General features: G+C 51.5%; 1 long non-coding RNA gene across 1 annotated transcript; it reads left to right on the top strand.

Moving 5' to 3' along the window:
- The first annotated feature begins 1,797 nt into the window (after positions 1-1,797).
- Positions 1,798-9,335, top strand: LOC143676140 (uncharacterized). The gene is made up of 3 exons (XR_013171864.1): positions 1,798-1,884; positions 5,172-5,311; positions 7,406-9,335. It is a non-coding gene; the product is annotated as an uncharacterized LOC143676140 (long non-coding RNA).
- Positions 9,336-11,389: the final 2,054 nt, after the last annotated feature.

Here is an 11,389-nt window from a genome sequence, read left to right as displayed (position 1 = left end):
CTCTGATGAAATCGTTTGCAAATCCCAAGTTTGATATGTCTTGGAATTGTCCAAATCTCAGCTATATCCACAGTGTCATTTCCCATTTCTCAGGAGTAGCTGGACTCACTGAAGCATCAAAAACAAACAGATGAGATGAAGCCAGAATCAAAAGGCGGGGGGAGGGGGGGTGATAAATGTGATTATTAAGCAGTGTGGCCCATAGAACCAGTTTCCTTCACGGTTGTTTGTACTCTCTGGATCCCTTCTCCAGCAGCATAAGTCCCCCTCCTGCCTGCACTTGCCCAGCAGAAGCAGCTCTGACTCTGGGAGGGGCATACGGAGCTGCTGGACAGCTGAGAAAGACTCTTTCCAATTTCCATTGCCCATTGGGCTGTGTCTGCTGAACCCAGAAATTCATATATAAAGATAGTGAGCCATGGCTCCCAGCTTAGGTATCAACTCAGAGCATCAGTGACCTTCCAAAGCCCTGTACCAGTGGTCCTTCCCTTTCTCTTTCAAGGAGACTGGGGACAGGACAACCTTGAGTCTACACCTGCTAAGAGCTGTGTGACGGCCTTGTAACTGGCTTCTGAAGCAAGAATTTTCCCGAAGAAAATTCCAGAAGGAGTCAGAGCCCCTCAGTGTTGTGTGGCCAGTTCCCAAATCTCTCCTTGGCAGCCAGGGCCTGAGACACCCAGAGTAAGTGGCCCTCGGGATCCAGTGGGCAGAACCAGGAGAGCAGATGGGGAAATGCCACGCCAGTGTTGGTGAGCCACACCCTACGTGGAGACCCCACGCCGTGGGGCAGCCCACTGGGCTGAGTTATACACAGCTGGCTCTACCTGCTACGTGCAGGCTCTGCCAATGCTATCTTCCTTCCAGGATGGCAGTAGGGATTAAATGAGACCAAGGTGTGTGGCAGAGATGGCTGGCTGACCCCAGGGGACCCAGCGGGGGTTCTGTGTTTCAGCCTCTTCCCATCGTGGCAGGACCACGTGCCCGAGCCCTGGCCATCTCTGTGCACACGTGGCCTGGCTGTGCAATCCTCCTACCTGACCCTCCATCTCCCCTCTGTCTCCATCTACCAACAGGAGGCCAGGAGTCAGAGTGACACTGGAAGCCGGGAATCAGAGATGGCAGAACCTCCGTCAGCATGATTCCTGGAAAACGTCATGGAGCAGAGCATGCCACATGCCACCCCACCCACCAGCTGACTGCCACAGAAGGAAGAAACACACTTCTCCTGTAAGAGGCCACTGAGATCGCAGATTTGCCTATTGTAGCAGTTTGCATCTCCTTACTCAGTACGGCATTTGAGGACCTGGTGTTGTGGCGGGTACATACAAAGTATTCCATGAATGAAATCCTTTAACAAATAGTCAGCGAGACAAAGTGTATGCCAGGCAGTTAACTAATGGTTAGAAAAGGCCTGAGAACCTGAAGCTTTCCGTGTCTTCCAAGGACTGGAAAACCCAGACAAGTAAACAGGCAATAACCAGGCAGTAGACAAGGGCAATGGTGGATGGAGATCCAGAAGGCGGTGACCCAAGGAAGGGGTGCCTCACCCAGTCCTGAGAAATAGGGAGAGGCCTGTCTCTGTTGAGTTCTGCCTTCTTCTCTGGAAGCCCTCGCTGACCTCTCAAGTATAAGTCAGGAGGCAGGGAGGGTGGCGAGTGGGAAAAGTGCTCTGAGCAGAGAAGGGAGGATGGCTTAAGGCCCAGGGGTGAGAGGGCATGGTGCATTCTGAAAACTCGCACTGGGTGTAGCATGTTTGGAGTGCAAGTTATGTGGGGGAGAGGGGACGCTGGGGAGAGAAACGAAAATGCCATCGCGAAGGACCTCGCACACCATGATAAAGAGGCTAGAGCTTGTCCTGAAACAAGGCTGCGTGACTGAAGAAATGTAAGTGGGAGAGGGACAGGGAAATAGTTGCTTTTTTAAAGCATTACCCCAGCTGAACTGGGGCCCATGCGCGGCTGGGTCAGTCCAAGATGCCACAACACTGTGACCCAGCTAAGGCAGCTGGTGATCTTGGCAGCACGCACTTTCCGTACGGGCTCCCTTCTAAGGATTGTTCCTGTATCACCTACTTGAGCTTGCTGAGCAAAGTATGGTGTTACTACCATTTTACCCCACTTTAGAGATGAGAAATGGTCCACATGGCCTGAGGCGAGCTGGGGTCCTCACTTAGAGAAAGGCAGAGTCAGGAAAGGAGAGCATGGCATGGTGGCCCAAAGCCAGGGGAAGCCAAGGGAAAGAGTCATCAGAGGTGCCTGTAGGATTTAGCTTCACAGAAGAGTTTCAGACAAGAGTTCAGGGAGAAATCCAGATGGCATTTCATCGGGTTTGATTATGAAGGGAAGGAAAAATCCAGGGCTGTAGTAGGAGGTGACAAAAGATGGAAGAAACTTGGGCTAAAAAGAAAGCTCCAGTGAGAGAAAGGATGAAAAGGCGAGCCTGAGAGAGCACAACCATTCGGCAAGATCTTTGAGAAAGTGCAGAAGTAAGGGAGTCAGAGTTTAGAGAGAGATTTGGAGTTAGATCACAGAAAGAACAAGGCTCTCTTTTAGCTGTAGAGAAGGAATATTTAAAGGCTAAGGATGGGTAAGTAGTTGGCAGGTGTGAATGCAGGAAGTAGAGGAAGATGCTATCTGATGCCATCTATTTTTTTCTCTGAGTAGAAGATAAGGTTATCTGCTGGGAAGGAGTGGGAAGTGGTGGGTGGGAAGTCTGAGAATTGTCAAGAAGGTTTTAAATAACTACCGTGGGTAAGAGTTGACTGGAGAAACAGAAGGCTTGCTTGGCTTCATCAGGGCTGGAGACCACGAATGGTCTGCGGTGGCAGCCTTCATGGTTCTCTCTGGAGGTCCTGGAGAGCTGCGAGGCTCAGAGGCAGTCACTTCCAGGAGGAGCTGGGGATTTCTAAGGAAAATGCAGCAACAGACAGCAGAACAAGGATATAGGGAAAGGAAGAGAGCTGGGGAATGAAGGTGCTGGTAGCTTTGATGTACACAAAGGGTAAGGAGAAAATATAGGCAGCTGGGAGGACAGCAGGCTGTGGGTAGAGCACTCTGATGGAATTTAAGACTCTGAGGATAACAGCTCCAGATGATGACAATTTCCAGGCGTGACAAGCTGCAGCTCCAAGCAGCTCCTGACAATATCTCAGGTCGGGTTCCCCAAAAGCAGAGCCTGAAATAAGGATTATCAGGAAAGTGATTTATGGAAGGGGTCCCCTCAGGAGAAGGGGAGGGAGGGAAGAAGGATAGAGCAGGGGAAGAAAACTTAGGAAAAAAACTAAGAAAACTAAGTAAGGGGCTGGTCTCAGGTGAAGATTAGCTTCAGCCTGGCCCAAGGGAGCTTTGGTCAGAATTGGTCCAACCTTGAGGCCAGGGGCCAGCCTTTTGTACCCCATGCCACTCCTCTGTTGGCCACTGACATGTAGTGGCTCCCATTTGGGCAATTCCCTAGAGGAAAAGGCAGCTGTGAGGAGTGGGCAGCCTGGTGGCCCAGGCTGGTGAAGGGGACAGCCTCCAGCACAGAGCAACCCCACCTCCCACCCTAGAGATGCAGGCTCAGGCCCACTCAGCAGCAGCCACAAGTGCTAGTGGCTGGAGAAGTATCCTCAGGGGCCAGAAGACTTTTGCCTGCACAAGAGATGGAATAGTTGATGAAGACTCTGGGGGGACAGTGGAAATTGACCCATTGATCACTAGTCCCAGGGGACAGAGTCTAGTAGGAGAGGGAATGGTAAGATGTTAGGTCAGGTCAAGAGAAGCACAGAGTGGTTGGCACATCACAGGGAGGACAGATGACTCAAAGACTCCAAACTTAGAAAACGAAGTTAGAGCTAAGAGGCCTATAGGCTTAGCTGATTGGTACAAGGTGCCAGCTGCCCTCAGCCAAGCCAGGCCTGGTGGCAGCAGGACCCAGGCCTCGGAGACGTCAGCTCCACCTGTGTCCGCCGGGCTGTGAGTGAGCCTCGTCCTGTGAGTGGGGCAGCAAGTGGATGGGATGGCCCCAGGTGCCGGCTTGTGACTTCTCATCCCCAAGGCCCATTCCACGGCCCAACACTCCCAGGTACCCAGCCGCAATGTGGGGCTAAAGCCCATCTCTGCTCCAGGAGCCAGGTCCTCTGGAGGGAACTGTAGGTGGCTCAGGCCGCAGAAGGGAGACCATTGCTTCCATCTCCATCTGATGGAACTTCCAGCTGAGCTCAGGCAGGACCTGCCTCCCTGGGCTTGGACCAGACTCGGGTTCTGTTCAGGCGAGTCCGAGGCTACAAGAGGGTGGCCTGAGGTGCCCAGGCTGCACCAGGCGGCAGAGAGCCTTCCCTGTGCCAAGTGGTGAGCGCCAGGCCCTTGGAGTGCAGCCGAGCGAGCGGAGAGGCATGCAAGAGGGTGAGCTGCAGGTGTTCGACGAATCGTTGTCATTTTTCTCTTCTCAGCGTTTGAACATCTCTCTAAGGATTTGTGAGTGAGCAAACTTCTAAATATTTAAAGAGCCCCAGGATCCCCAAATGCTGGGCTATGGAAATGGCACTGTTGTTGGCGTCAGAACACCAGGGTATTCTAGTCTGTCTTGTGCTATATGAAACTCACTAGGTAGCTTTGGACAAACCCTTGGCCCCCTCAGGGTACCACTGTCCCCCTTTATAGGTTGGGTGACAGCTGCCAACCTCGCTGGGCTCCTGCATGCCCCTGGGCAATGAGGAAGCCTTCCTGGTGTAGGGCCTGGCAAGAGCAGGCATTCAGAGAGGGGGTCCCCTGCCCACGAGTGGGGACCAGGAATGACAGATTCTGCAGACCTGGACCAGACCCGGACACCTCTGCGTCACTAAGCAACGTGGCTGGAGGCAGCGTGCCCTGCGGCAGCTCCAGTCCAGGAAGAGAATTCTGCTCTCCCGTGGCACCCGGGGCTCTGGGTTTGGTCCTTGTTGGACTCCTCAGTTCTGGGTCCTTTTCCACCTGGACTCTGAGAGCAGGATCGGGAGATGCCACTGCTATCGCCCAGAGGACGCCTCCCCATCAGCCACCAGCAGGTGCAGAGTGTGATTTTTTTTCCCCGCTGAAGGTTTGTTTCTCTTTAGCAGCCACCTTTGGGCCCACAAAGGAGTACTTTGGGAACACTCAAGGGAAGATAGAAATCTAATTATTTGCATATCTCTCTCCATTGTGTTTTTTCCTTAGGGGCTGTTAGATGGACTAGGAGATGAACGGATGGGGCTGTGCAGGAGGCGATCTGGTGGCCAGAGCAGTCCCTGCAGCTCCTTCCAGCACATCGAGGAAGGGCATGGCGTGAACTCCAGGAAAAAACGATTTCAGGATCGGTGAGCAAGTGAAATAGGGGTTTCGGTTTTGATTTCAGTCAAGCCTGGCAGCCACAGGCTTGTCCCTCTGTTCTAAACTACAGCCGTACAGACAGCTTGTGGGTTCCCCTCTAGACTTGAACTGCCCTGGTGCTGTCTTCCAGTCCTGGGGTCCGAAAGAAATAACACTAGTCCCCAGGCATCAGAACCCACAATGCAGACTAGAGATAAATGCTGTAACCAACTTGGGAGCAAGAATGGGTGCGAGGAAGGAGCTGGGAAGAGTGCGGAGAAGCAGCACAACCTGAGGTGACTTTCAGACTTGAGAAGGAATATCTGTGCAGAAATTCTTCTGGGGCCTTGCCTCTCTCTAGGCCAATGATGAGGCACCTGGAGTCCCCAAATCTTCCTACCCAGTCACCAGTGTCCTGAATGAGCTGGCACAGGAGGGTGCAGGCAGAAAGCAACCTCGTCTTTCTCCTCCTTCTCATTAAATGCTCCGCAGGTGCGCTTCCCATCACCTCCCGCAGTGAAGTCTCCGGCTGGGCCAGGAGCTGCCCCTGCCTCCCTCAGTAGCAAATGTCCATTTCAGTCTAAAATCAAAACTGGACTTTTGGTTCAGTTAAAAGTTGATCTCCAGGATAGAGTTCTCGCCTGCCATGCTGGAGACCCAGGTTTGATTCCGGGTGTCTGCTCATGCAAAAAAAAAAAAAATGTTGCTCTTGCTCCCCTCCTCCCTTTCCTTCTCCCCATCTCACAATCCTTCTCAGGCTGCTTCATCCGCACACAACCCTCATTTTGAATCAGGTACAGTTTCCTGTTTCCCCAAATCCCAGAGAGTCACATGCCAATCTCTCTGGGGGCCTGAGGCCTTGGCCCCAAACTCTAGCTGGAAAGTGGGGAGAGTGGCTCGCTCCTCTCGCCCACGGGCAACTGAAACTTTCTCCAAAGAAATCTCTTCCACCTTCTCTTAGGTTAATGACTTAAAAATCTACTGTTCAGTTAGCACGTCCTGCATGGCTGACGGCCACCTATGCTATCCTGCCATGTCCTGGGGCCCCAGCAGAAGCTGAGACAGAAAGTCACAGTTTAACCTCCTGGTAAAATTTCTTTTACATAGTCTCAGAGCTAGCAGATATCTTACAAATTTCATACCTCCTGAGCCGGGATCTTTCCAGCCTGACACCAGTTTGGACCCCTGTTTTCTGAATTGAATAATGCATTCTTTAAAAGATACTATTGCAATTTGCTTCCAAGTTTAAAAATGCCTCCAACTCTGCCTGTTACAGAAACCTTTTGTTTCCATTTCCCCAGGGAATGCTGATACCTAGAAGGGTCTGAGAACAAGGGGAGAAAGGGGGGAATGAATCATTTATTGAGGTCAAGGAGAAGAGCTCAGCTCAGCAATGAAAACATGCCTTATCATTTGTCCTCAACACTGCAGTACATTCCTAGGTCAAGAATTTTGTAACTTCTGCTCTCAGCATTCTTTCTTCTCCTTTCCTCATTCCCCGCCGCCCCTCCCCCCAACACGACAATGTTTAAATTCGGGAAGTAGAGCTCCCATCTGCTCACATCTTCTCACGTCACCATGGCTACCAGGCCCAGAGTGGTCTCTGTGGAGACAGAGGCAGAACAGTAACCACGGAAAAGCTGCAAGAGGATGTAGGGATAGAGATTTTTTTTAACCCCCAATTAAACTGACAAGCCATACTCCTGTGATTCTTTTTTTTTTTTTTGAAGTGACATGTCAGATTTTAAAGGCCTTGTATTCAGAATGAAAGATTAAAGCTCATGAGTTTAGGTAATTCCTTGGGACTGTATGTAAAAATCAATATTTGGATGTGTTAAATATGAAAGGCTGGGGTAGGTGGCAGGCAGGACGGGGGAAGGTGGTGGCCAGATTTCAGCCCCTCTCAGGACATACCCCACTGGGATGGGTAGAGTTGTGCTGTCCCATCAGGGTCCAGGTGGGGAGAGAGTAGGGTGTGTGGGACAATGGAGACAGCTGGTGATGCTTACAATTCCTGACCCCAACAATTTGGTTGTGGCCCCCCTAACAGGCTCAATGACACCCCAGATTCTATGTCCAACTGTCGTTTTTTTCCCAACCAGGTGGGATTTTGTTAGCTCAGCTCATTCTGCTGGGCCCTGGACTCATATGCCATGGAAAGAGGGAGAAAGCCAATGCTTAAAATGCTTAGAGAGACTTCCCGTTCATGGAAAAGACGGAAAGCTTCAGAATCAGAAGGGCTCAGCTTCCAGGCCCAGCATTGCTTCTCACTTGCTGAGGGCTTGCCCAGGGCGTTTCTCCTTCCGTGAGGTGGGTTTTGCTGCTGGATCGGATGTCGGATTAGAGTAGAGAAACTCAATCTCACTGCACATTGGCGTGCATCAAAAATGCCAACATCCGGGCCCACCCACGGTACCATCACATCACAACCCCAGGTGGTGGCGCTGAGCCGGTTTTTGTAAGCCTTCCCTGGTGATTTTAATGGGTTTTCGTTCTGAAAGCCAACGGCCCGCAGGTGTTCCAAGCTGACTTCCAGCTCTGAGCTGTGACTCCACGAGGAACTGAGCAAGAGGAAATGCCCAAGTGGACCACACACAGGCGTGGCCAGCTGGCAGGAGGCACCGCTGCAGGAATGCTCGTGCAAGCACAGCACTGCCTTGGCTCAGGTCCCATCCCACACCTCCAGCGTGGGCACGGTCAGAGCCTGGAGGCACTGCTCTGCCACCAGCCAACAAGGCTGGCGCTGACTGACAGACCCACGCACCTGCTTGGCCATCAACCAGCTGCTGGACCTTCTCACTCATGGCCACCATTTCATCATCTATAAAACGCAGGCTCTGGAGCGCGTGTAAATGCAGACCCTGGCAAGGCATTGTCTAACTGTGTGGTCTAGAGCAAGTTACTCAACCTCTCTGAACTTCGAGAGGAAAGAAGAACAGTATTTGATTCAGGGTAAAGCGCTGTAATTTGTGTACAGCGCTCAGCGGTGCCTGCCCGATGTAGGAATACCACCTCAGCTACGGGCTGACCGGACTGGGCTCTGCCGCTGTTCTGGACCCCGAGGGGCAGACCTTGACTGGCAGATAGTGACGGAAGTGGACGTTGCAGACAGAGAGGACAAAGGAGCCTGAGAGACCTGAGGATGCCCAGCTATAGCAAACCAGGGGCTTGGGCCACTGGGGACAGGGATGAAAGCGAAGATAAAAAAGAGCTTTGGCCTTGGACAAAAGAGCAGGGACAGGTAATGGCCACCTTTGAGTATTAGGATGTAGCATGTTGGGCTTTCCATGCCAACTGGTGATTGTACACATTTTAAGGTAATAGATTGCAACTTCAGATAAGGTCTTTTACAAGGAATCTGATTGCGTGCAGGATATAAAGATGGAGGTCCTTGAGGTGCAGCCAGGATGGGTGGTGTGGTCCCCGGTCTCATGCTCCTTCTCTTACCCTGGCAGGCTCCAGAGTGTCCCCTGAAGTGCCCCAGGGTTCTCAGGACTATGCAAGGAGCAAAGAATTATTGGAACACAGGAGTCAACTTTTTAACATATTGCCCATGAACTGAGCCATTCACAATCTGTAGGCTAGATGGAAAGTTTGGGGAGGGTGAGAATAAAAACGTGATCATTGGGTTCCCTAAAAAGTCAGAGATGGAACCTTGAACCTGAACAGTCGATAGACTGTCATGCTGGTGTCCGCTAGGTGTTTCACTCCCCTGGAGAAATTAATAGGCCTACCTGAGATCACCTGTGTTTGAGAGCAAAGGTGCATTATTCAGCTTTTGGTGCTAGGTAACTCATAATCTCTGAAACCTCACTGGCTTATAAAACCAGGTATTTGTTTCGCTCTTGCAGGTCCACCAGATCAGCTTAACTCTGTCTGGACCTGCTGAGCTTAGGTGGAGTGAACTGGGATTGACAAGCTAAGCTCCAGGCAGGTGGTCAGTATTTGGTCTTTTCTACTAGTCCATTCATCCTCGGACCAGCAGTGGACTGTTTATTTTCTTTTCATGGTGTCGTGCAAAAGTGAAAGAGAGCTGGCAGAGCTTTGCCATAACTCTTAAAGCTTCAAATCAAAAGCTCCTGCCAATTGCACCCACATTCCATTAACCAATGCGAGTCATGAGACCGAAGTCTGCATTGGTTGACAGAGAATGTTCTGCCGACAGTGAAGTCTTGGTGAGGGAAGGCGCGAAAGGAAGAATAGTGAACAAACAACACTGCCTTCCACAGATAAGGACAATGGGAAAGCTGAGCAGGCACCAACTGGGAAGCTTACCCACTCTCCTTACCCTTCAAAGTCTGGGCCATTTTCCCATCTCCTTTAGGAAGACTTCGTGGTCACCCAGGTTGAAAGGAAGCACTGTCTCAGACCTTCTCCAGGCTGGACTTTGGTTCCTTTATGAGCTGTCTCTTGGGAGAGAGCATAGGGTGGTTTCCTTTGGTTACCAGCATGGAGGGGCCCATGGCAGGTCCTCAGTCCACATGCACTGCTCCATTTCTAGATGGAGGGAGGACTTAGGAAGCACCCCTGGGAGGGTGAGGCAGAATGATAAGTTCAGGGGCATCCTCCCACTCTCTTTTCTCATATCACCGAGAATGCCTTTAAAGATGACAGTGATGAAAAAAACAAAGGCTTTGGAGTCAGAAAAACTCAAGTTAAAATTACAGCGCTGTGATCTTGGACAGGCTTAGGTGCCTTAGATTTCTTACCTAAAAATGAGAAATATAATAACCACTTTGCAGGATGATTATTACGTTTCAAACATGGTACCCAGAGTCTTACCTCAGGGCCTTTGAACTGGCCATACTCTCTGCCCAAGACCTACTCTCCCATTTATGTGGGCCGGTAACTCCCTCAGTTTAGACAGGTTGCTGCTAAAGCACCGTGCAATCAGAAAGGTCTTCCCTTGTTATTTTATATAAAATGCCACACACCCTGTTTTCATGCTGTCACCTTCTCCTGTTTACTTGCCTTCACTGTACTTACTGGCACTCAAAATTTATTTGTTTGTTTATTTATAGGCTTCATTATTGCCTGTGGAATCTGTGAGGCTCTGGGCTGTTGTTGTTTTTCCTGCTTTAATAATTATCCCTAAATCCCCATTGCCTACGAGGATGCCTGGACGCTGTTGATTACTGACTGAGGATGAGCCGTGAGGGCTGGGCGAGGGACTGAGGGTCCTGGAGGTCAGGTAGCTACAGGAGAGCTCTGAGCCTTGGAGCACATCCTGCATGTGGACTCAGCTCTACAAGCCCGGGCGTTTCAAGGCTGCTGCCCAACCCCTCCTTGTCAGCAAACCAGAGAGCCTCAGACTTCGGAAGGTCCTGAGTAGACCCCATCATCTCACTTTCCTCTGAGGCCCTGGGCGCAAGCCCCCCACCCCGGACCCACCGTGCAAATCACATATATTCAGCACGTTGCTAAATGCTTCCTTCTTGAGGCTGGAAGAGCAACCTTGGAACCTGAACTCTAATCAAATACATTCACGACCCCATTTGCTCCACTAAAAAAGCCCCTATAGTAGAGTGTGTTGATGTGGATTGTGAGCCTGAAACTATTTTATGCACACACACACACACACACACGCAAATCACACCCCTGGTGCTGTGTCTGGTCCCCACTGTGTGAGTCATGTGACATCAAGTGAGACGCTGCTGTCAAAAGGGGGGACTGAATCCCGGGCAGTTGAGTAGAAGCACCCGCAGCATCGCCGAATTTGGGATAGTGCTTCGCTGGTGCTTTTCAGCTGGGGTGCTCTGCCTAAGCCCAGCCACAACTCACCTTAGCAAAGGGAAGTGAGGGTCAAAGTGTCAGGAGTAAGTGCCCCGGGATGGGGGCTCAGCCAGCTCCGGTGTGCGGCCAGCCATCCTTGGCTCAGCTCCTGGGGGGAAGCTTGCAGGGAGCCCCTGCCCGCGCCCCCTGCCCCCTTCACATGCGCTGCCAGCCAGCGAAGGCTCTAAGCAGGCCATGGCTGAGACCCGAAGGCAGCAGTGGGACGCGCCACCTGGAGGGAGGCTCGCAGCGTATCCTACCAGGCGGGCAGGTGGCCTCCGAGTGAGTGTGGGAGGGAGAGGGCTCTGGACACA

The sequence above is a fragment of the Tamandua tetradactyla genome, chromosome 3, assembly GCF_023851605.1.
Source record: "Tamandua tetradactyla isolate mTamTet1 chromosome 3, mTamTet1.pri, whole genome shotgun sequence".
Classification (NCBI taxonomy): Eukaryota; Metazoa; Chordata; class Mammalia; order Pilosa; family Myrmecophagidae; genus Tamandua; species Tamandua tetradactyla.
The sequence above is the reverse complement of the archived record's forward strand: the minus strand, read 5'-3'. Positions and strand labels throughout refer to the sequence as shown.